Source organism: Ambystoma mexicanum, chromosome 7p (assembly GCF_040938575.1).
Source record: "Ambystoma mexicanum isolate Mex_15411 chromosome 7p, UKY_AmexF1_1, whole genome shotgun sequence".
Classification (NCBI taxonomy): domain Eukaryota; kingdom Metazoa; phylum Chordata; class Amphibia; order Caudata; family Ambystomatidae; genus Ambystoma; species Ambystoma mexicanum.
The window spans coordinates 629,683,341-629,704,684 of NC_090939.1; the positions used below are offsets into that span (position 1 = coordinate 629,683,341).

The window sequence follows — 21,344 nt, forward strand, 5'->3', positions numbered from 1 at the left end:
TAACCGCTTTTCATCTGGCGCGAGCAAGTGAGTCTCTTGTAAGAAAGCTATTGAGAGGGACATATCCCCTAATTTACGTAGGATAGATTTCCGTTTCATCAGGGAATTTAGGCTTTGCACATTCCATGTGCCCAACACAATTAGATCCTCCTCCCCGAAAGGCCTACATTTCTTGTCCAGCACTGCTATAATACGTAGTGGAAACAATCATTCTTTACTCACTCCTATATATGTATACGTTGGCGCATGTTGCAATCTATTCATTATAAAGCTAGCCTCAAGAATACTTCATCTGCTTGTGTTTCTTTACATATGTACATGTGTAAAATGACTTGATATCTTTGTTTCTGTAGCATAAGTTTCTTCATCTTAGCCCAAGATGTCACTGGTCTTTGATACTTGATACCTGCCTTATAGAATTACTGCCTTCTCTTGTCTCTACATCTCTTCTATGTACGTCAGCCTTGCTTCATGTGCGACATCACCATTCTTCTCTTCCATGCATCTGGCCTGTTACTTCCGGGATTTCATTCAAATGGCCATCATACTGTCTTGTATGCAGGTATTGCTTCCTTAATGGGAACCTTGCCTCCAGGATTCTCCTTGGTACCTGTAGTTTCAATGGTGCTTACACTCTGGTTCCCAACATATAGGCAATATGGGTGAAGTGGTTCAGTTGGGGGTACTTGGCTCCTTCTCTACACTCCCCCCTCTGGGCGATTCATCAACCACTCTCCCATCATCCTCCTTATCTAGACATCCTCTTCTGAAAAAATGCTTCTTTGGGATCCATATCTTTATGACTCCTTTCAGGCATCCAGCTGATTTTACATGCTCATCCTTGTTCCAAGTCATGGGCGTGCGCTGTCCAACTGGGCTGCAATAGATCCACTTTCCCACAAACATCTTATGGTTCTTTGGATACAGGAACTTTGTTCCCTCAGGTGTATGAATACTGGCCGTCACAAAGTCTGTGATTTCTTTATTTATCAAATCTCTGGCCTTCCATCCTGATTCAACATTGATCATGATTTTCATCCCTATGGCTTTCTTTGCTGTCTTCTTGCATTGTGAGATTATTAATTTTATCACACAAAATCCAAGCAATACCATCACGATCCATGGAATTTTAATATGTGTGCCATCCACTGTGGAATCCAAGAAAAGAGCGATCCAAACTAGCTGTCATCTGCAATATCTTCTACTTCGTCTACCATCTGGACGTGTAGCTTAGTTCGCATCTCTATGGCCTCTGTCAAGATGCCATTCTTGTCGTCATGAGAAGGTATGAACATGCAACAGGATTCTCCGATTTTTGCGCGAACACCTCCATCCATAGATGTGATCATGTCCAGCACGTATATATTCTGGAGAGTCATCAGTCGTATGGCTCTCAGTTCTTCTCTGATAGCATTAAATCTCTTTATGTGAGTGTTGATTGTTTGCAGCAATTCCCATGTGGTAATCTGCAACCATTTGGTATTTGCTCCAATCTGGATACTCGGTATAAGGATCAACGTGAATATCGACGAAGTCTGGCTAAACAATCTGTGCTCATATGGAATGGCATCAAAAGCTTCTATTGACTTGGCAGAGAAATAGTTCTCTCTCTTAATTCGATTTATCAGTTCTACAGATCTCTTCTTCCTCAGGTGAGCACCTGCTTTCAGGAAACTGTCAAGGTTTAAGTCACTCTTAGGAATCACCAATGCGGGAACATGGACATTCAATAGTGAGCATTGTCCTCCCGAGTCCTTGGGTAGCTTCATATAATCTCTGGATCCACAAGCCCAGTAGTGATCCATGATTACTGCTGTTCCAAGGTTCATTCCTGGTACATTAAAGATTTGACCACAGTTCTGATTTTCCCTAACTTTTCTTGTGCCATTGTTTATAAAGTAGAGCTTTGCACTCTCCAAAGGCACTATCTGCAAAGGTCCTCCTCTATCTTTGACCCAGGTCAGTAACTTAGCAAGTCTTAGCCATAGTGGCTTGCATCCATTCTGTACAGCGTCAATGGTTGGCTGATAACACCCAATGACCACCCAGGCTCTGCAGATGACCACTCCTTCTTCCCATCCATCTGGTGATAGCACTGATCCCCAAATCTGCATCTGTCCTCTGTTCTTCCATCTATGAACTTCTTCTGCAGATTTACATGGACTCTCGAGTCTTCTATTTAAATCCCATCTGATTTCAGCTCCTTTTACTCCAGGCTTTTCGTATCTGATCACATGATTCTTGGTATGCGCTCTTAGCCTTGTCTTTGTGTCTTGGACATAGTCATCTTCATCTGGATCTGTCCATTCAGTTGCCCATTTGAGATAGGTATCTCGGCCCATGAACTGACCCCTTGTACGGCACAGTGCTACATGTGATAGACAATGTGCTGTCTGGACGTCTATTTCAACAGCTTTGAAGATCTTAGACTTCCCCATGCTATAAAGCAGCAGTGCACATATAAAACATTCCTCCTTTGAGGTTCTCCTTACCACTTCATATGTTGATACCATATGTTATTCCCCAAATGTGCTGTACTGTCCAGGTAATCATTAAACTCATGATCCTCCTCCCTAGCACTTCTCTTAGGTCTCATTCTTTTCTTATGGGTTTCTATAATCATTTAATGAAGTATGTCAGCGTAATTCCTTCTTACTGGACCAATCATAGAAACAATTGTCAGTAAACTTGGTGCTTTTACGTGGACTATCTGTGTAGGAAAAAGTTTCAAAAGCCTCTTCCTATCCTGATGCCTTTTCTTAGCAGCAGAGAATGCCGGCCATAGAGAATTCACTATAACCTCTGTATGTGACCTCCCTCCAAAAGGTAACCCAGATTTGTCTATTTCAGGACTAGGTGCCTTTAAAGGTACCTTTAAAGTAGGGACAATCAAATAAGGTCTCGCTGCCTAGTAGTTGCCACATCTAAGCAGTGCGTACTGTAAGTGAGAGCAGTATCACTATGAATAAAATACATTTGTAAATCACTTACAAGTACGCACACTTTTTACAGCAATAGTTTCTTGTACATCGTGGACGTCTCTCGTTGTCTGCCATGATGTTGCTATTGATGCTACCCATTCTTACTCTTTTTTAAATAAGGAAAAACTAAATGTTACTCGGGCAACATCATGCAGTACCCTGGAATCGGCTGAGTCTGCTCCACACGTTTCTCGATCAGCTTCAGCTGGCTGACTACATGATGATGAACAAAAATTCCCAATGAAGATAACAAATCGTCCTTTCACCAGAAGACATGCGAATTCTCGTCCAGCAGAAACAAAGTACTTTAATCAGTAGATTTCTGGATCTCTTTCTCGAAAATCTCATTCAGTTCTCAGTGTTCTCTCAGAATACTGATTGACTTGTGTTATTATGTCTCGAAGCATCTCATTAAGTGCCGCATTATGTCTTGGGTCTCTCAAAAAAGGTGTTGACCTCAGTTTGTCTTCCGACAAGATGCAGGCATTCCTTAATCAGGTAGTAGAATACCAAGTTGACCAGTATATGCGCATTATCATCCGATAGGGGCATTTGTGTTTCTCCCCACTGTACTCAGGAAGCTGAATTATCATCCAAAAGGGGCATTTGTGTTTCCTCCACTGTACTCAGGAAGCTGAAGAACTTGCTCAATGATAGCTGCAAGCAATCTCCTCACGACTGGACCAGGGTTAGGAACTTGCAGGAACAGATGAACGCTGGTAGTTCTCCCCATAAGTGCACAGTATGCGCGCAAAATGAACAGAAAAACTGCAAGAACGCTCCGTGAAATGTTGTCATTAGGCAACACCATGGGCACCTCCAAAAAGAAGTTCAGTGAGAAAGGATTCGGGGAACTGTTCCCTCTTCCAGTCGTCGAAAGGTACTTCAAATCTGGCATGCTTTCCTTCTCGATCAAGACTTAACTATGTCTCAGTCCATTGTCAACAAGCTCCTGTGGCTCAAGAACAAACAGCTTCCCTTAACTCCTTCGACAGCTTCTGCATCCTTCTTCCTCGTCAAAGATCTAGTCTGCACGTGCTGAGGTTCTTCCTCGATGCTTGCTTTCGACGGGGGTGGGAGTGAAGGGGGTTTCTCCAGTATAGATCTTCACGTCTCCGAGAAATATCGAAGCGCGTCTGTCTTGCACTTTGACTGCAGATGGTGTCACGCCTTCCATGATGAATGGCCCGTTAAAACATGGTTCGTGCCATCGCCTCGTGAAGTTGCGGATCAAGATCGAATCACTGGGGAAAGGTTTGGGAATACGTAGTTCTTCAATTCCGGTTGTTGTAACATCTCCTTCTGTGTTCTGTGCCCCACACCACTTTCGCTTGAGCTGATCTGAAATGACAGAGATTCTTGAAGTCATGCATGTTAAGTAATCATGTAACTCCTTTCCTAACAATTCTGCTGTTGTCTCGGCATCACTTCTAGTTCTAGACGGAGGTGTGAGAGGTGACTTCATTCGCCTCCCTGTCACTATTTCATGGGGGTAAGATGGTGGTTGGAACCTGGTTGATTTCTCTAAGCATACAATGCCAGTTGTAGGCAATTCAGCCATCCTTTCTTCAAGGTAAGCTTCAGTTTGGCTATTCTCTCTTTAAGCAGGCCGTTGAGTCTCTCACAGACCCATTTGCTTGCAGGTGACCAGCCGATGAAAACGTGTGCTTTATACTAATCAACAAGCTTATCTGTTCAAAGACTTCATTAACATAATGAGGGCCATTATCTGATCTCAATACTTCACATATTCCCCATCTAGGAAACACTTCTCGTACTAGAAATTTTGCTGCACAGGTGGAATCTGGGTGTGTACATGGACCAGCCTCAATCCACCTTGAAAAGGGACATACCACTACAATCATGTATCTGTGTCCATTGCATAGTTGCAGCATATCGACATAGTCGATGTGCAAATGCTGAAAGGGACCATAAGGTCTCGGAATGACTCCCCTAACTGTGCACAGTGTGTGTCCAGCAGTAAACATTAGACATACGATGCAGTTTACTACATAAATGCAACATGTTCGACCAAATTTGGAATTAAGCAATCCTCTGCAATAGTTGCGCCGAGGCTCTCTCTAGTAACATGTGCAGGGTAGTGTAGCTGTTCTAATGCCACCTTTAATAAGGCTCCACGTATCACCGGTTTACCAGTGCTGTCTTGTCACCACAATGCTCCAGAAGGGTTCAAAGAACATGCCCTCTGTGCCCACATTTCTTTCTCATCCTGAGGCGTGTCCCCTTCATCTCTGCTAATTATGTCTTACACAAATTACTATAACAATCAGACACACTCATCATTACCACAATTATTTCAGTCACATTAGGTGTATCAAATGTCAGAATGTTTTCTGAACATGCAACACATTTTGCTTCCTCGTCTGCTGCTTGATTCCCACGTGAGATAAAATCTGTCCTTTTAGTGTGAGCTGCGCATTTAACGACTGCAATGGCTACTGGGAGTTGTAGTGCTTTAATGAGTCTACCCAATAAGGCAGCGTACTGTACTGGAGTGCCGTCCACTCTGAGGTAGCCCCTCATTTTCCAATGTGCGAGTTCCGCGTGCACTGTTGACGTCACATAGGCACAGTCACTGTACACTGTTACTTCCTGTTCTGCATGATTCTCGAGCGTGACATTCGGCGCCACCAATTCTGCAGCCTGTGCCAAATAGTGAGACAGTAGTCGTGCACTTATCAAAACTTCAAATTCTCCATTGGCCATGTGCTTCACCACAGCAGCACCTGTATATCCCTGTCCATCATTTTGATCGATTCTAGAAGAACCATCAATAAATAGTCTCCCCAGCTGCCAACGCATTTTCCTTCACCCACGGGAGTTCATCATAGAATTTCTCATAATTCGAGCAATCCTGTGCATGCTCGTCCTCTGCCAGTGGTACTGCTACAAACATGGCAGGATTCACTATTCTGCATCGAATTATCTTAATTGCTGGATTCCATATGACCACCTCATAGGCAGAAGCCTTTTGAGATGTCAACGTGCCTTTAGGTTTTTCCAAAATGGCAAATAATGCATGTTCAAAAAATAACGTCATGGAATACCCCGTTACTATGCTGGCAGCCTTCTCAATGGCGAACGTGGCGGCTGCCAAAGATTGTTCACAAGGAAAATGACCCCTCATTACTGGGTCTAGAATCCCACTGTAATATACAAGGAGCTTGTACCCCAACGTGGTTGTCTGCGTAAGTACAGCTGTCATAACAGTACCATTTGTGTGTGAAAACAAAAAGAATTCCTCAGCATAATTAGGAATCCGTAAAACTGGAGCTGTGCAAATTGCCATTTTTAATTAATCAAACCCTTCTTCCATTTCATCATTCTAGACAATTTTTTATGAGTTTCCTGTGCTTTTTTCAGAGCTTGCAACAAAGGCCTTATGTATGAACTGTAATCAAATACCCATGCTCTCACATAATTACATAGTCCCAAAAATCTCTGTATGTGCTTTAGTGTGTGTGGCTTTGCTGTTTTTAAAATAGCCTCCACCCTCTCAGGAGTAACCTTTTTTCCTTCATGTGAAATTAACTGGCCTATGTACAGTACTTCTTGACAATACTGCAATTTGTCTTTGTCTACTTTATATCCTTTTTCTGCAAGAATAATCATTAGCTGAACTGAATCGTGTCTGCACTCTCCCTCTGAGGTGCTACAGACCAATATATCATCCACGTATTGTATCACAACACTTTCCAAATCAATATTGCTTAAGTCCATCTACAGGACTCTATTGAAAGTCAACGGAGACTCACAGTACCCATGAGTTTGTCAATTGTTCAATGTCTCCCAAACAGAACAGAGGACTTAACACACCCTAGATACAGTGGGCATTCACGAACTGCAATACATCTGGAGTTATATACCTGATTACTTGCCTGTGTAATCTACGATATGTGGGTATGACTGAGACCTGTGAAAAAAAGAATGATTGAACATCGATCATGTTTGCGTACCAAGAAACTTACAGCCCCGCCGATGACACATTTTGCAACAACCAGTGGACAGTAATAGAAAAAATCCAAGAAGAGGGGGTAATTTTCATAATATTCTTCTCAGAAGGGAACAAAACTGGATCTATAGATTGGACACGCACAACACCTGTCCAAATGAACAAATTGTCACGACCCTCGCCCAAAACCCCTTCTGGCAAACCCATTGGCCAGGTGGAGTCAGGACTCGGGCCTCTAGAGCCTGCATCCTCTTCACAAGCCCTCATGGGGCCAGTCCTGGCGCCTATGGCGCCAGGCTCATACACCATGAAAAACAATGTGCTTGGGAACTACTTTATTGTATTGTCAGCCATCATGGAGGCATCCACATACCTTGGTTCCTAAGAACCAAGCTATGCGGTCTAGTGTTTTGGGTGTGGTAGCCTAGGGACTACTTTACCTGGACTATTTTGTTGGGGCTATTTAAACCACACCCGAGCAAGACAACACGCTTCGTGTTACTTTGCAGCTTGTAACGTGACGCTCACCGTGTCCAGCTATTCCCTCGAACCTCGGAGAAGCAGAACCTGCAAGGAGACAAAATGAACATCATTAGCAGCAGCATCTTACCTGCAATCTTCATCTTTAAACGCTCGCAGCTACTGAGAACAGCTTCCTCGACTCTGCACGCATACCGGATAAAACTACCTGAAAGAGGAAGATAGAGGCAACATTAAAGAAAGCAGTATACATTTAAAAATTACAAACTGCTCAAAAGGCTTCCCTGGCTGGTCGCCTCTCGGCTGGCACCACTCCGGACATTCCATTTGCGCTGAAGAACACCGCAACCTACAAGGAAGCAAAACACAGGTTAGCAAAGGCAAGACTTTGCAGCGTTGCGCATAGCGCTTACTTACCGCATCATAGCGCTCTTAATGCGCCATCATTTACCAGCAGGGCTAAACCAAGCCAGTTCGCCGCGCTGAAGCTCAGCATACCTATGGGAGAAAAAAGAGACATTTTAAATAAAGAAAGGCATGCAGGATAGCAACAAAACTAAAGAACAGCAATAAGACCTACCTGAACAATATCAAACGGGCCGGGGTCAGTGAAGTAACTGGACTGCACTCGCCCATGAAAAACAACGCGCCCCTGCAAAGAAGGCAGGACGGAGAGCACGCCTAATTCTACCACAAGGTGAGGAGAGGGCGCCAGAGGGACTGAAATCATACGGGGGTGGAGGGAGGATACTTACACCAGTCGGTCAGTCTTGAACGCAGTCATCCTGTATTTTCAGGCAGAACCTTCCCCGCAGACCACATCAGGGCAAAGCTGAGAAGCATACTAGCGAGTAACCCGGCTGGGTGGCGTCCCTGTGGATACCAGGTGAGCGTAACACAAATACAGTGGAATGACCTGGCACTACTCCACACTTGAAGTTTCATCAAAGTGTGGTATTCAATTCCAGCTGTTTCAGCCTACTAGTATTTGGGATTCCCTTCCCATCCCTGGAGATGGCAGGGCACATGTCCCATGTGCTGAGCATCAAACTGGGGCCCCCGGCCAATGGGTCATTTAGACCAATAGTTCAGTACTTGGTAACCAACTAGGTAATGGGCTTTATTAATATATCATCTAGATCCACCTCAGCATTCGAGTCCTTTGGGGACACTGTCCCCTAGCTGTGTCTATCACATATTGGGGTACATATAGATGACAATATCAGAGTTATTATACAGTGAGACTACACCTCCCTATATATATATATATATATATATATATATATATATATATATACACATACTAGTATATATATGGCTCTCTGGCATATGCAGCCCTCGCCTCCCTCAGTCTACATTAGATCTCAGTGGTTACTGATGGGAAGATGCAGCCTTCATTCAGTGGCCAATCAGCCCCGACTACTGCGATACCCACAAACACTGAGTTTTCGATATGTAAATGGTCTCGCTCCTAGTAAACGGGAGGAACTTTACCAAATTAAAAATACACAATTTTTTCAGCTATACATACCATCTGTAACATACTGATTGTATAGCCATGCCGTGTCACGCATTCCATGAATTCACAAGCAGAATCGAGCATTGTGAGACACATCTCTGCGGCGACAATTGACACGGTAGTGATTATCCCATTCCAAGATGGCCGATAGCTTTTTCGGCATTAGAAAAGAGCTCTCGCAAGGAAGGCAATAGATTATAGAGTCAACTGCATACAACAAACAACACAGACGCGTATCCACTGCTGCCCGCGATCTTTGAAAGTTATAGGTAAGCGATTTCGCCTCACATGCTTCCAAATACATCCGAGTTCATTTAAAATAAAAAGGCTTCGTATTAATACACGATGGGTGCCTTTATCCCCATTTCCACAGGAGTCACTCCACATGCCAAGCCACGACATGTCTGGGCAGCTCAAGAGATTTACACCACTTTACACTACACCTGCCTCCCCGAGGTAAGCACAGGCGTTCTGCTATGTGTAGCGAAAACATGCCGAATGGGCATTTATAATAAAAGTGTAACTCTAGTATCTGTATTCTCAGATGTTGGACATGGACATATCACTTGACAGAATTGGCTAATGTGCCGCACGCATTGAACTGTTTTATACTCGGGACATTGGTAGGTTATTTTATTAAGCAATTATACCTATATTGCATGATTGCATACAATTCACAGTGGTGTCTCCCTTTTGAATATATGACACAGAGGAGATTGACATTATTCACGAATATGCAAGAAGCCAACCATTGTGGGCTACTGGTTTCCGATCCCCCACCCACTTCCCTTCTGTTTCTTCCCCTCTGTTTTTAAGAAGGTGTTTGCATGAGGACCAAAACACAAGCTCCTTTAATTATGGCACCTAAAAAGTATGATGATGCCTACAATTATACACACTAAGAGCACACAGTATATTCCACATATGTGTGCCCTATAGGGGGTAGATTCACCCCCTGTCTCTCTACCTTATGTTTCCCTCTAGGAAACGGAGGCGCTCCATGGATCACACTAAGGGTCCAGAAAGGGAGTGCACCCCTGATTAGAATGCCTGGTCCTGAAGAAGAGCACCTCAGATACTGTGGTTATCGAAACCGGTCAACCTCACTGTGCATGAGTCTCACTCATGCAGATGCCGATGTGCTATCTAAGAAACCTGCATACGTTGTGTAGCTAGATAGCCTTCAGCCTATAGTTTGTCGCTCCCTTGAAAAAGGAGCTTAGTGCTTGTACATGATCAGAACAAGTGTTTTGAGCTGACAGGAACACTACAGGAACTGGTGATTAAAACAGAAAGAGTAAATTCCAGATAGTAGTACGTTCCATGACGCTTACGAAAGAGGCATAATCTAATGTTTAATGTCTTATACTTGGTTCCTATGACTTTTGTCTGACTTTTATAGGGGAATTTATATACACTTGTTGGATAGGGATAATCCTTCTTGCTATTCCTTTTAGATAGGCGCTGCACCATCAGTGGGTTAGGGACAGAGTGTTCTTCAATATAGGGACAATCTGTGTGTTTTTCATGTTATAAGGAAGAGGGTTGGTACAAATGTTTCCTCTACGTCATTAACTACTCTTCTCCGAATACCGTTCTTTACTTGACCAAACGTCCTCAGCTCTTTCCCCAAGGATAGCAATTAGGAGACCTTTAATGTCCCCTATAGCTAACGTGTTTCCCCCTGTCATTTTCTCTAACTCATGTATCCATTTCCCAGCGCCAGAAGTTAAACTCAGGAGTTTACACCTTAAATTATCCTTATCCATCTATGGCCAAGGTATATACTGTGTGGCCTGGCTCCTCCTTTCTCTAACAAGGGAAACTGTGAAACCCCAAACTCACACTCATCCTCCATTGTCTGTCTGTTCATAACAGGGACAATGGCTCTGCACCGTCTTTTTCCTGGCAATGACCTTAACCTGCTCACATAAGGTGGCGAGACCCCTCTCACCATGGGATTGCCCTTTAGGTGGGTCTAGCCATGTCAGGTATTGACACCCGAGATTTGGGTAGGTCTAGATCCAACCATCTCACTTCTTTGTCCATTGAATAACACCCTTCAGGGCCACATGCGTTACCTTCTTCCTCCCCATGGAATTTTTCTCTGTCCTCGTCTGATATATCCTGTCCCCAACTTGTGACTTCCTTCTTCTTCATCTCTGTTCAGAGTCAGTCTATCTTAAGACAGCTCTTTAGGCTCATAACTACATGAGGCTCCCTGCTTGTCGTACAACTGCGTACTCTCAAGTCCGTCATTTTTACCCTTTCCCTGTAGTACTTTCTTTGTTCTTATATCATGATAGACTTTATCGATTGTGTCTCCAATGCTTCTAGAGTCCTCTAGATTTGCTCTAGACTGACCTGCTATTGGCTCATGTGCTGGGAAGAATTCTTCTATGTCCTCCCATGCAACTACAGGATTAGGATCCATTAATTCCTTTTCCACACATTCAAGATTGCATGCTCTCTGTCTCCTCTTTCGTTCTACTTTGTCAAACTCTCTCTGCTTCCTCTCTTACCCTTTCTTCCTCCTTTCTTTTCATATCTCTTCTTTCATTTGCCCTTCGCATCTCTTCATCTCTTTGTCTTTGCATTCTTTTATCTCTTAATTTCTGTACCTCCTCTTCCTCTCTTTCTAGTCTTTCTCGCTCGACTGCTCTGTCTTTTATCATACTTTCTTTGCTCCTCTGCTCTTTTATGCCTTTTCAGTTGTTCCTCCTGATACAACCGTTCCCGTCTTTGTCTATCCTTAATTTTTGCCCCATCTTCTTTCAATCGTTCCTCTCTTTCTCTTATCTTTTTTGTCCTGTTTGTCTCGATCTTCCCTTTGCCTCACATCCTCTATGCTCTTACCATCAAGTTTGAGCAAAATCTGACCCCCATCCATTCATTCTGTATGAGTGCTAACTCATTAGTCTTATCTTTTTCTCCTGTCCATCTCTTTATTTCTCGTCCTATATCTAAGGATGTACTTGGTCGATCACTTCTCTTCTTGTTGCGTCTCTCCTTGTTCCTCTCGACCTTAACAATTACATCTCTCTGAGGTATTTTCTCTGCACCTTCATCGCTGCTTTGCGTAGGTGGCTCATATGCCGGATTGCTGTACCCTGTCGCTGCCTTAAGTTCTCTGAGTGGGTACAACCCGTTATCTTTCTTACTATCGCCGTCTGCATCAAACGTGGCGGGGGAGCAGAAGGCTCCTCACCCCCTCTTTGCATATATTAAATATCCAATCTTCAAGAGGCAGCTCTTCTCTTTCCTCCTAGTACAATTTCCAGAGCTCTAAGCTCGCTAAAGGTTTATCTAAGTTTTTCTGTGTATGCTGCGTGCAAATAGCCGCTACCTCGGAATACCAGAAAACCTCCTGAAGCAACTACAATGCATCCAAAATACAGCAGCCAGACTACTCCTCAAACTATCCAGAAGAGACCACATCACTGCTGCCCTAAAAACACTACACTGGCTCCCAGTAAAACATTGCATCACCTTCAAAACAATGTGCAAAACGCACAGAGCAATCTTTGGACAAAGAGCAGAATTCCTACAAAGGAAAATAATCTACAAGCCAACGAGACTTCTCAGGTCAAGCAACGAAATCCGCCTGGAACTAAAACCATACCTTAAGAAAAAACTTGGAGGCACCTACTTCTACCGCAAAACCTTGGAACAAAATCCCAAAAGAAGATCACCTAAAATTCAGAAAATTACTAAAAACCTGGCTCTTCAACACTACAGACTCAAACTGAAAACCAAAAACAACAGAAAGGAAAAAAGAATGACTAAACCGGAAAGGACACTGACAAGCTCCCAGAACCGACTGAGAAGCACCCACGGCACCTGGACAGGTGACGCCGGGTAGAGTGGAACACAGGCGACACCCATGGAGACAGAGTCAGCAACCCCAGCAAATCCCATCCAACATCTTTGCTCGCCCCTTAGTTACTACTAGGTACCACAGTGTTGTGGAGTTGTCAGGATATTGCCAATCACCACATTAACTGAGTTGCGAACACTGGAAGGTGCACTGGCCATGTAAGTGGGAAGGGAGGACAGGTGGGGTTGTGAGTGAGGCTGGTGGAGGTGTGAGCGAGATGTGAAAGGGACCTTGAATGCCAGACGGGCCCAGATCAGGACAGAGGCGCAGGGTGCCCCCGCACCTCATCTGGAGAGAATACGCAAGCCCAACACGTCAATTCAGAATAGAGATGCCAACTAACCAATTCCACTAACAATTTCCTCCTCTGCATACATCTCTCAAACTCCAAACCAAACACAACCACAAACCTACAGCACAACAAACCACACAAACTTCACTACACTGCAACAACAAAACAAAAAAACACACAAATACTTGCACAACAGTACACGACGACTACCGGCCGCAAACACCCCAGGCCCAGCCAACGGACCCACCGGGCTGTGGCCGCCAACAGCACATCACTGCCTTTTTGCACTTTTCCAACTTCCTCCCACTAACTCACCCTCCCATCCTCTTTCAGAGCCGGCAGAGCGCCATGGGACCACTCCGGTGGTGATAGTGCGCGGTACAAATGTCCTTTAACATTAACATTAACATCATATGTTGCAAAACTGCCTTCAATAGTGATCCCCCTTGTGGCTATGGCATGAACATCTAATCTACTGTACCTTTAACCCATTCTACACTGTACTGCTTAAGTTCGGGTGCTTGTTTGGGCACTGTTTGCAGAGATGTATAAGTGGAGTAATATCCTCAATTTTGACTCATTACACTTGACTGTCAATGCTCACCTTTACTCTTTGCAAATGTCAAAAATACATTTCAGAAAAATAAAACAATATGAGCGTGCACCTATCGTCGCAGGCTCCAAACCCTTTATATCACAATTTTCTACTTCAATCTATTTTTTCACTGAACACCATCAATTCAGTTCCAACAAATAAACAAATAATTCTTAAATCTCGTTTTTCTCTTTTACGTTTCTCAATTTCTCTATTGTTTCTTCACCATATACAATCACATAAAACAAACAGACAAACTACGACGAGACAAACCAACATACTAGACCAGTCACATATATATATCTCAGTCTTATCCTCAAGACCGACCCTTTCCGGACCCTAAAAATACCCTGATTGGGATGTGAACCGTTCTCTTTGGATTGTCTTTAAACAAATCTGTAGCCTACGTCACCCGTGAATAGGGCTCTAGATACGGTTCCTTCTGTTACGTCTTTACGACGCAGGACACTGGGCGTAGTCTTTATTGTGGCCCCCTTTCCTCACAATTTCTCTTAATAGCTTGGCCTCTCCTCACAATTACTTAATAACTCAATACTCATTGTCTCAAGTTGCTTAACTCCAACCTCCCTCCGTTACTTTTTTCCCTTTATCACTTTCTCCACTCACTACCCATTCACAATTTTGCCACCTCACTCAGTTTTTACTCGTCATTCGCTTTTTTGACTTCCGACTCTCGGGATCGACACCTCCTTATCGGCCGCTTCAATTTACCATTCGTTCAGCTTCCTATAGACTCCGGGTGGGGATTCTGTCTGAAACCAGGGGACCCGTCTCACCCTTGCTTGCAAGCCTGATAATTAAAAAATGGTACCGCTACCTACAGGGATCTTTATGTCCTTTCAGTTAAATGGCAGAGGATGTGCAATATTTCCGGGACTCAAAGCCTACTATCTCAATTAATTATTAACCATCCTCTGCTACCACGTTAACCGGGAGCCCTTTAAGACGAGGTAGCAATACCTTGGAGATGCAGAAGCTACTAAAACATCAATAATGGAAACGACTCGGGTAGTTGGCAAAAATGTTAACTGTTTTAATATCAATTATCTAAAACGGGGAGCACAGCGGTCATCAACGGACGTCTCAGCTCATGGTTTCTCAATTTAATTCAGAAAAAACATTCTCTTTATAGTAAAAACTCATATTGATGACGTCAACCTACGTATCTCCTAACGTCATCCTACGTGGCAAGCTACAAAAATCTAGTGGCAATTGTGATAGGGTCTAAGGGAACATCTAATTATACGTTCCATACTAGTCTAAGAGAGTGATAGGTTTCTTAATATCAGGTGGGGCAACTAAGCCCTCCCCTAAAACAGGTCACCATGAACGTCACTAAATACACAACGTCCCATTGGTTACACAAACTATAGGACCCTTAATCACGTGGCACCCTACAATTGGTTGGCACTCTAACCTCTGTCAGTACTTTTCCAACTACTTTAGCAGCACGTATGCTGGGCTTCCAGGTGCTGGTGAGCTGGTCATAGCCATAGCTTCCCACCAATTAGCATATCATCTATCATCACCTCAGTGGTCTGCTGTCAATTAAGGCTTTGAACTTGTCCTTGGGAGTGTTCTTTGCTCTGGAGAATTCAGGGGAGTGAAGGCACGCTCTGCCTTCTTGCGTAGGTGTGGTTGTTAAGTTTGTCCAACTTTATCCTTCCACGTGACTGAAGACCACAAAATTGAGCTTCTAGTGTATTTAAAATACTATTTTCTAATATACCTCTGACGTCTTCCTTGTTTTGTCCATGCCTTCTGAACAGGAGTTTCATTCTTACACACGATTGTATCCAATGTCTGTTCATCCAAGTCTGATACGACCTGGCTTCTTGGGGCTCATCCAGCCTCGCCTTTCTGAGTTTCACTCTTGTTAATCCAATTTCTTTTATAACTGAGACACACTGGAAAGGCCTTCCTTTCTTGTCCAGCACTGCTAATAATACATACTGGAAACATCCATTCTTTGCTCACTTCTATATATGTATATGTAGGCGCATGCCGCAAAGTATTCAATATAAAGCTAGCCTGAAGAATACTTCATCTGCTTGTGTTTCTTTGCATATGTACACGTGTAAAATGACTTCATATCTTCATCTTTTCTGTAGCATAAGTTTATTCATCTTGAGCCCAAGATGTCACTGGTCTTTGATACTTTCTTGATGCCTTATAGAATTACTGCATTCTCTTGCCTCTGCATCTCTTCTATGTACTTGTTGAGTGCCCTGAGGTCTATTCTCAACCTCAGACTCCCATTTGGTTTACTCACCACCACAATGGGACTTACCCACTCAACGGCTTCAGCCTCCTCTATGATGCCTTCGCCCAACATTCTTTTGAGGTCACCTTCTATGTCTTCCTGGAATGCCAATGGTATTGTTCTTGCCTTAGCTCTAACTGGTAACGCTCCAGGCTTCAACTTTGAGGTGTACAAATCCCTTTAAAGAAACAGTCACTTGCTCAAACCTACTTGGATACCACTGTGTCACAATGAGCTCTCCATGCCGCACCTCATTCACTTTTTCCATTCCTTTATGAACAAATGCTACCTGCAACGGATGATCGGGCTCCAATCTTAGTCCTAAATCCGCCTGTGTGTCCCAAAACAATAAATGTCCACCTTTGGTCGTGACCCTCACCATGCCTGTCATACTACGCCCTCTGTACCCAAATTGCGCCCAAAACACTCCCACAATATCAATTGGCATATCTCCATAACATGCTCCATCACGGTGGCCTCTTGCAAATCACAACAATTCCATTTCAATTTCCATGTGCCCATAATCATGAGCGTGTAATCCACCCCACTGTCTATCAAGAGATTTACTGGTACATTGTTAACATCTATTTAAGCATTTGGTTTTTTTCTTTTCGGTCTTGCATCTACCACATTCATCACCCATACCTCTTCTTCCTCACATTCATCAAATTCATGCCAATAACCCAAATCTTCTTGCACACATTTCACACTTCCAAACTTGGTCCAGTTTTGACAGCAACGGGCCAAATGCACCGTCTTTCCACATTCCCTGCAAATTACGTGTTGAGCAAAACACTGTTTGTCACTGGCTAGATGATCTACATTCTCGCGGTGAAAACATCTTTTAGAAAGTTATTTCCCATCAGGTTTCTGCTTTGCCTCCTATTTCTTCTTGGAGCTTGGTTTAGCCTCCTCCTTTTGTCCTTGTTTCTTCCACATTTTCACTCGCACAACCTGATTTGCACTGGACCCTGTCGACTTCACCGCCTCAGCATCCAGTACCTTGATACAATTTTCAGTGTGTTTCACTATCTTTGCTATTTCTATTGCTCTGTCCAAGGAAATTTCTGCTCCGGTACCACCTTCATATCATTACACCTCTCTCACTTTGTGATGACTACATCTGATCATCAATTGATCTCTTATGTGTTCATCCCTGCAGTGATCATAATCACACTTTATGGCCAAACCAAGAAGAGTAGTGACAAACCTCTCTATAGATTAATTTGGCTTTTGATCCCTAATGGCAAAGTGGTATCTAGCCAGAGATGTGTTCTCCTTTACTGTGAAATGCTTATGCAGCTTGCCAGGCTTTTTTCAAAGATGTTCAAACCATCAGCCCCCTCTCTGCCGGCAGATCTGGTAACTTTCTATATATTGCCTGACCTTACTGGTCCAAGCAATGATACAGTAAGGATTCAGTCCTGTCTGACGCAAAGTTTGCTCCCATGTACTCCATATAAATACTTAAATAAGCCTTCCTTCCACTCAAACCACTTTATTAAAGGCTCACCCGGTGTAGGGAGAAACAACGCAGACCCTTAGACGTTCACCATCACAAGCTGGTGAAAATACTCCTTGTGCTTCTACCAGCAAAACAATGCCCCTACTGAGAATCCACACTGAATTCAGATCCAGAAATACACTGCTGCCACCGCAAAGGGAGCAGAATTAGGGACACTCCAAACCAGGATGCACACAAGGAAGCGCTTGCGGTGCAGCCCCGCTTAGGGCAAAGCGCTCAAGGAGCACCTCACCCCTCAGCAGGCACAGCGTAGCACACCACTGCCCCTCTAACAGCACGGTGGCCAGGGATCCCACGTCGCATTGCAGGGCACACAATGATAAACTGGTGCAATCCGGGGCACACGCATGGTTGGGGCTGCTTTCCAGAATCCTCGTTGCCAGTATTATGAAGGAGGCTCACACATGAGGTATCTCTGTAGCATCTTTATTCTTCAATTTTCAAGTAAAAACGTTGTAGCAGCCCCATGCCAGCCTCAGTCCCTTCAACCTCCTGTCCTTCCCTTTTCTAAACGTAACATTCTTAAACTACTGTGCTTGGGGACGCGCTGGCTCTAGAACTAAATGCATTCCTGAACTACGTACACAACTCAGAAGAAAAGAGATGAGCATTTCCGTATGTTGAACATGTCACAAGCTAACACTGCAAGATTGGTCACATCATCTATGACATCCGATAGTTAAGGTGTGGCGTTGGTGTGCAGCTAGATTCGATCTATGGTTGAGACTGACTGCGGCTAAACCTTTGCGTGCGGCAAGGAATAACTAGCCCCAGCTTGTTGCCGAGTGGAGCGGGATTAGTCCGAGCAATTCAGTGCCCTTTTATATTACGGCGCAGCTGATTTGAGAGCATTCACTGGGGTATGGGAGTTTATCAAGGTTCAAACTGTGGCTAAGCTAACTGGGGACCAACAGTTACTTGTACTTCTGAGTGCTGTATGTGACCTATAGTACAGGTAGTTCAAATAAAGCAGTTCCTACTGTCCGGCTAGTTTCAACACCACAGCTAAGTATGAAGCATAGCAAAATGGTCAACTATAGGGCGCAGCACATTGGCTAACTGTGGAGGGCAGCACATTTGAACACAATAGCAAAATATGGAATGCAGCATAATTCAGCACAATGGCGAACTGTAGGGTGCAGCATCACCATAAATCAACACATATATTTTCTAGTTATATTTTTTTAAAAAAAAACATTCCTATTAACTGTAGGGCACAGCACAATTGAGCATGAATGCTAACTGTAGATTGCAGCACAGCTCTAAACAATGGCTAACTATAGAGCGCAGCACAGTTCAACACAAGCTAAGTATGGGGAGCAGCACAATTCAGCCCAATGGCTAATTATAGGGTGCAGCACAATGGCTAACTATGTGGCGCAGCACAGTTAAGCACAATAGCCGAGTATGGAGGGCAGCACGGGTTCAGCACAAAGGCACAGCACAGTTCAACACAATAGCTTCTATAAGGTGAATTGTTTATGACAAATACATCTGACTATACTAGCATGAAATTCAATTGCCTTAACATTAAGTTGCTTGCACAGCCATGTGTTTCACCCTCTAGACTTTATCAAGCCTTATTAATCATTAAACAAATGAAGCCGCGGCATGCCCGACTTTATATTCACAAAGGACCAAGCTCTATAATATGCTAACAATGCACATGATGCAGTAAATGAAATAGACAGGCACAGAAAGGAAGAAAAGCAAAATATGTATGAAAACCAACCATAAAATAACTGTGCATCTGAGATACAATAATCACAAGCCCGTTCGTCTGATTGCATCCGCAGGTTGACGACACTACAGCGTCATACGCCAATGAACGGTGGGCAACAGAACCTTCCTCTATAAGAAACGGCATACAAAAAACTTGCAAGAGGCCACTGTAAAGAGGTAGGTCAACACTTGAACCTCTGATACAGAAGCAGGCCACTAAAAGAATAGAAGGGTTCTAAAAATATATTGCACACATTTCTGCCCCCCCACCCCTTTGTGTCTATTGTCAAAACAGGTTGAACGCATTAAATCCAACCGAAAAACAAAAAGATGAGTCTGTCATCTCAATCAAAGGGAAACAGATCTTAAGCAATTGAGGGGATTAGTTATTCCAACTTACAAATAAGAAATCAGGAAACAACCGCCTGAAGGAAATCATTACACTTCAGTCTAACCAAAAATAAGACCAAAAGGTCAGTGAAACTTCTTATACAGGACATGAATACAGTCCTATGATATATGAATTCTGCCTAAGAAAGTCTTAACACTTCTTTGTTTTTTTTAAAAATATACATCTTTAGACAATCTTTTAAAACAGTTTAAAAAATGTCTTATAGTCTCCGATTGAACTCTGACAAAATGGGGACTGGAGCTTTGAACGCACTGTCACTTTATTAGAACAACGTACTGTCCTGAAGAGGGCTTTCAGCAACAACAGCGGAACACCAGGGAAGGTGTTCACGAAACTCTGTTTAGCCGAAACATATGTAGACATCCCACAGACATCTTGAATAACGTCTCTTTACAAAAACATCTGTTCAAATTACTGTTTGTACATTGATAGTCTGCTCCTCCGCCAAAATAGATTCTGGCACCAATATCTTATTTTTATGTTGAAATATGATTGTCACTTACTAACCTCAGCCATAACCGGCACAAATTCGTAAGCATTTTTGAATTTGTTTTCTCAAATTATTTGTCAAAAAATGTTTTCCTATAAATTTAAACGGTGGTGATGCCTTGTGGAAAGCATACACCACACTATGTATTGAATTTAATTGTTGATTAAAATTTGTTTTTATATTTACTTCTCTGGCATGACAAAATGTTGTCTATACATATGATATGTGGGTAAATGAATTTATCCTTCTGTTTAGTTTTCATCTGACCACCTTATAAGGTAGACTAAAAGAGAGGTAATTGAGCATTCTCTTCACTGCTAACACTATATAAGTAGTCCCACTAGTGCTCAATCCCCCTTCAACAAAAAATTCTGGGACTTACACTATTTTTCTCCAGGTACTGTGCTGTCTGACATCTCACAATTTAGGTAATGCACGCTGTGTGCCTCATGGAATTTCCTACTTTGTGTGGTATGTGTCATGTACGTTACGGCCTTGCACCAGGCATCGCATGTGTCTCACTTGCTTCAGCATACTTTACAGGGAGTGTGTGTGTGGCCGACCATAGCGTCACTCTTTGGACAGACATTGGCATTGACTCATCACATTTGGCTTAGCAGTTTTTACTTTGGACACTCACCTCCATCCACAGATGTCGTGACGCCACACTCCATCTCTCCTGCGCCTTCGATTGATTCTGGGCCAATTATGCTCGCACATGTTTCCTCCCACGGGGTGAGCTTAATGGGAGAACTTGGTCCTCCTCCGGTTTCCAAGCCCTGGGAACGATTTACAGATAGAATGTTCCGCACCCTCAGCTTCAGATCATCACACCGTTTCCGGCAATCCTTCACCGTGCGGGGTGTGTTGCCCACTGCACTGACCTTCTGGAAGACCAGTGCCCAAATCTCCTTTTTGCGCAACAAGGCCTCCCTCCTCATGTTGCTGCTGAACACAGTCCCTGCATGCTCATGCAAGGTGTCAACGAGCATCTGCAGCTCATCCTGGCTGTATCTCTCCTTTCGGAGGCGGGCAGATCCCTTCTTGAGTGCTTTTGGCATTCTTGGGTGGTTGGATGAACTTTTTGGTCGATTTGCAGTGTCCCAGGGGTCCTGTGTGCTGAGGATGGCAATGGATTGTGTTTTTAAAGATGGCCGCCGTGCTCCTTCCCGTTCATGTGCGATGACGCTATTT

At 43.5% G+C, this 21,344-nt stretch overlaps 1 protein-coding gene across 16 annotated transcripts in view; it reads left to right on the forward strand.

Moving 5' to 3' along the window:
• Positions 1 to 21,344, forward strand: part of INPP4A (inositol polyphosphate-4-phosphatase type I A) — a 2,396,889-nt gene that overhangs the window by 463,946 nt on the left and 1,911,599 nt on the right. For 3 of the 16 annotated variants that reach the window (XM_069636663.1, XM_069636661.1, XM_069636673.1), the window contains one exon: positions 19,323 to 19,425. The exons of 12 other annotated variants lie outside the window; for them this stretch is intronic. The gene's annotated coding sequence lies outside the window, so the exon portion shown is untranslated. Of the gene's footprint in view, positions 1 to 19,322; positions 19,426 to 19,543; positions 19,722 to 21,344 lie in introns of all 16 variants that reach the window. One more of the 16 variants, XM_069636662.1, reaches the window with a different exon arrangement.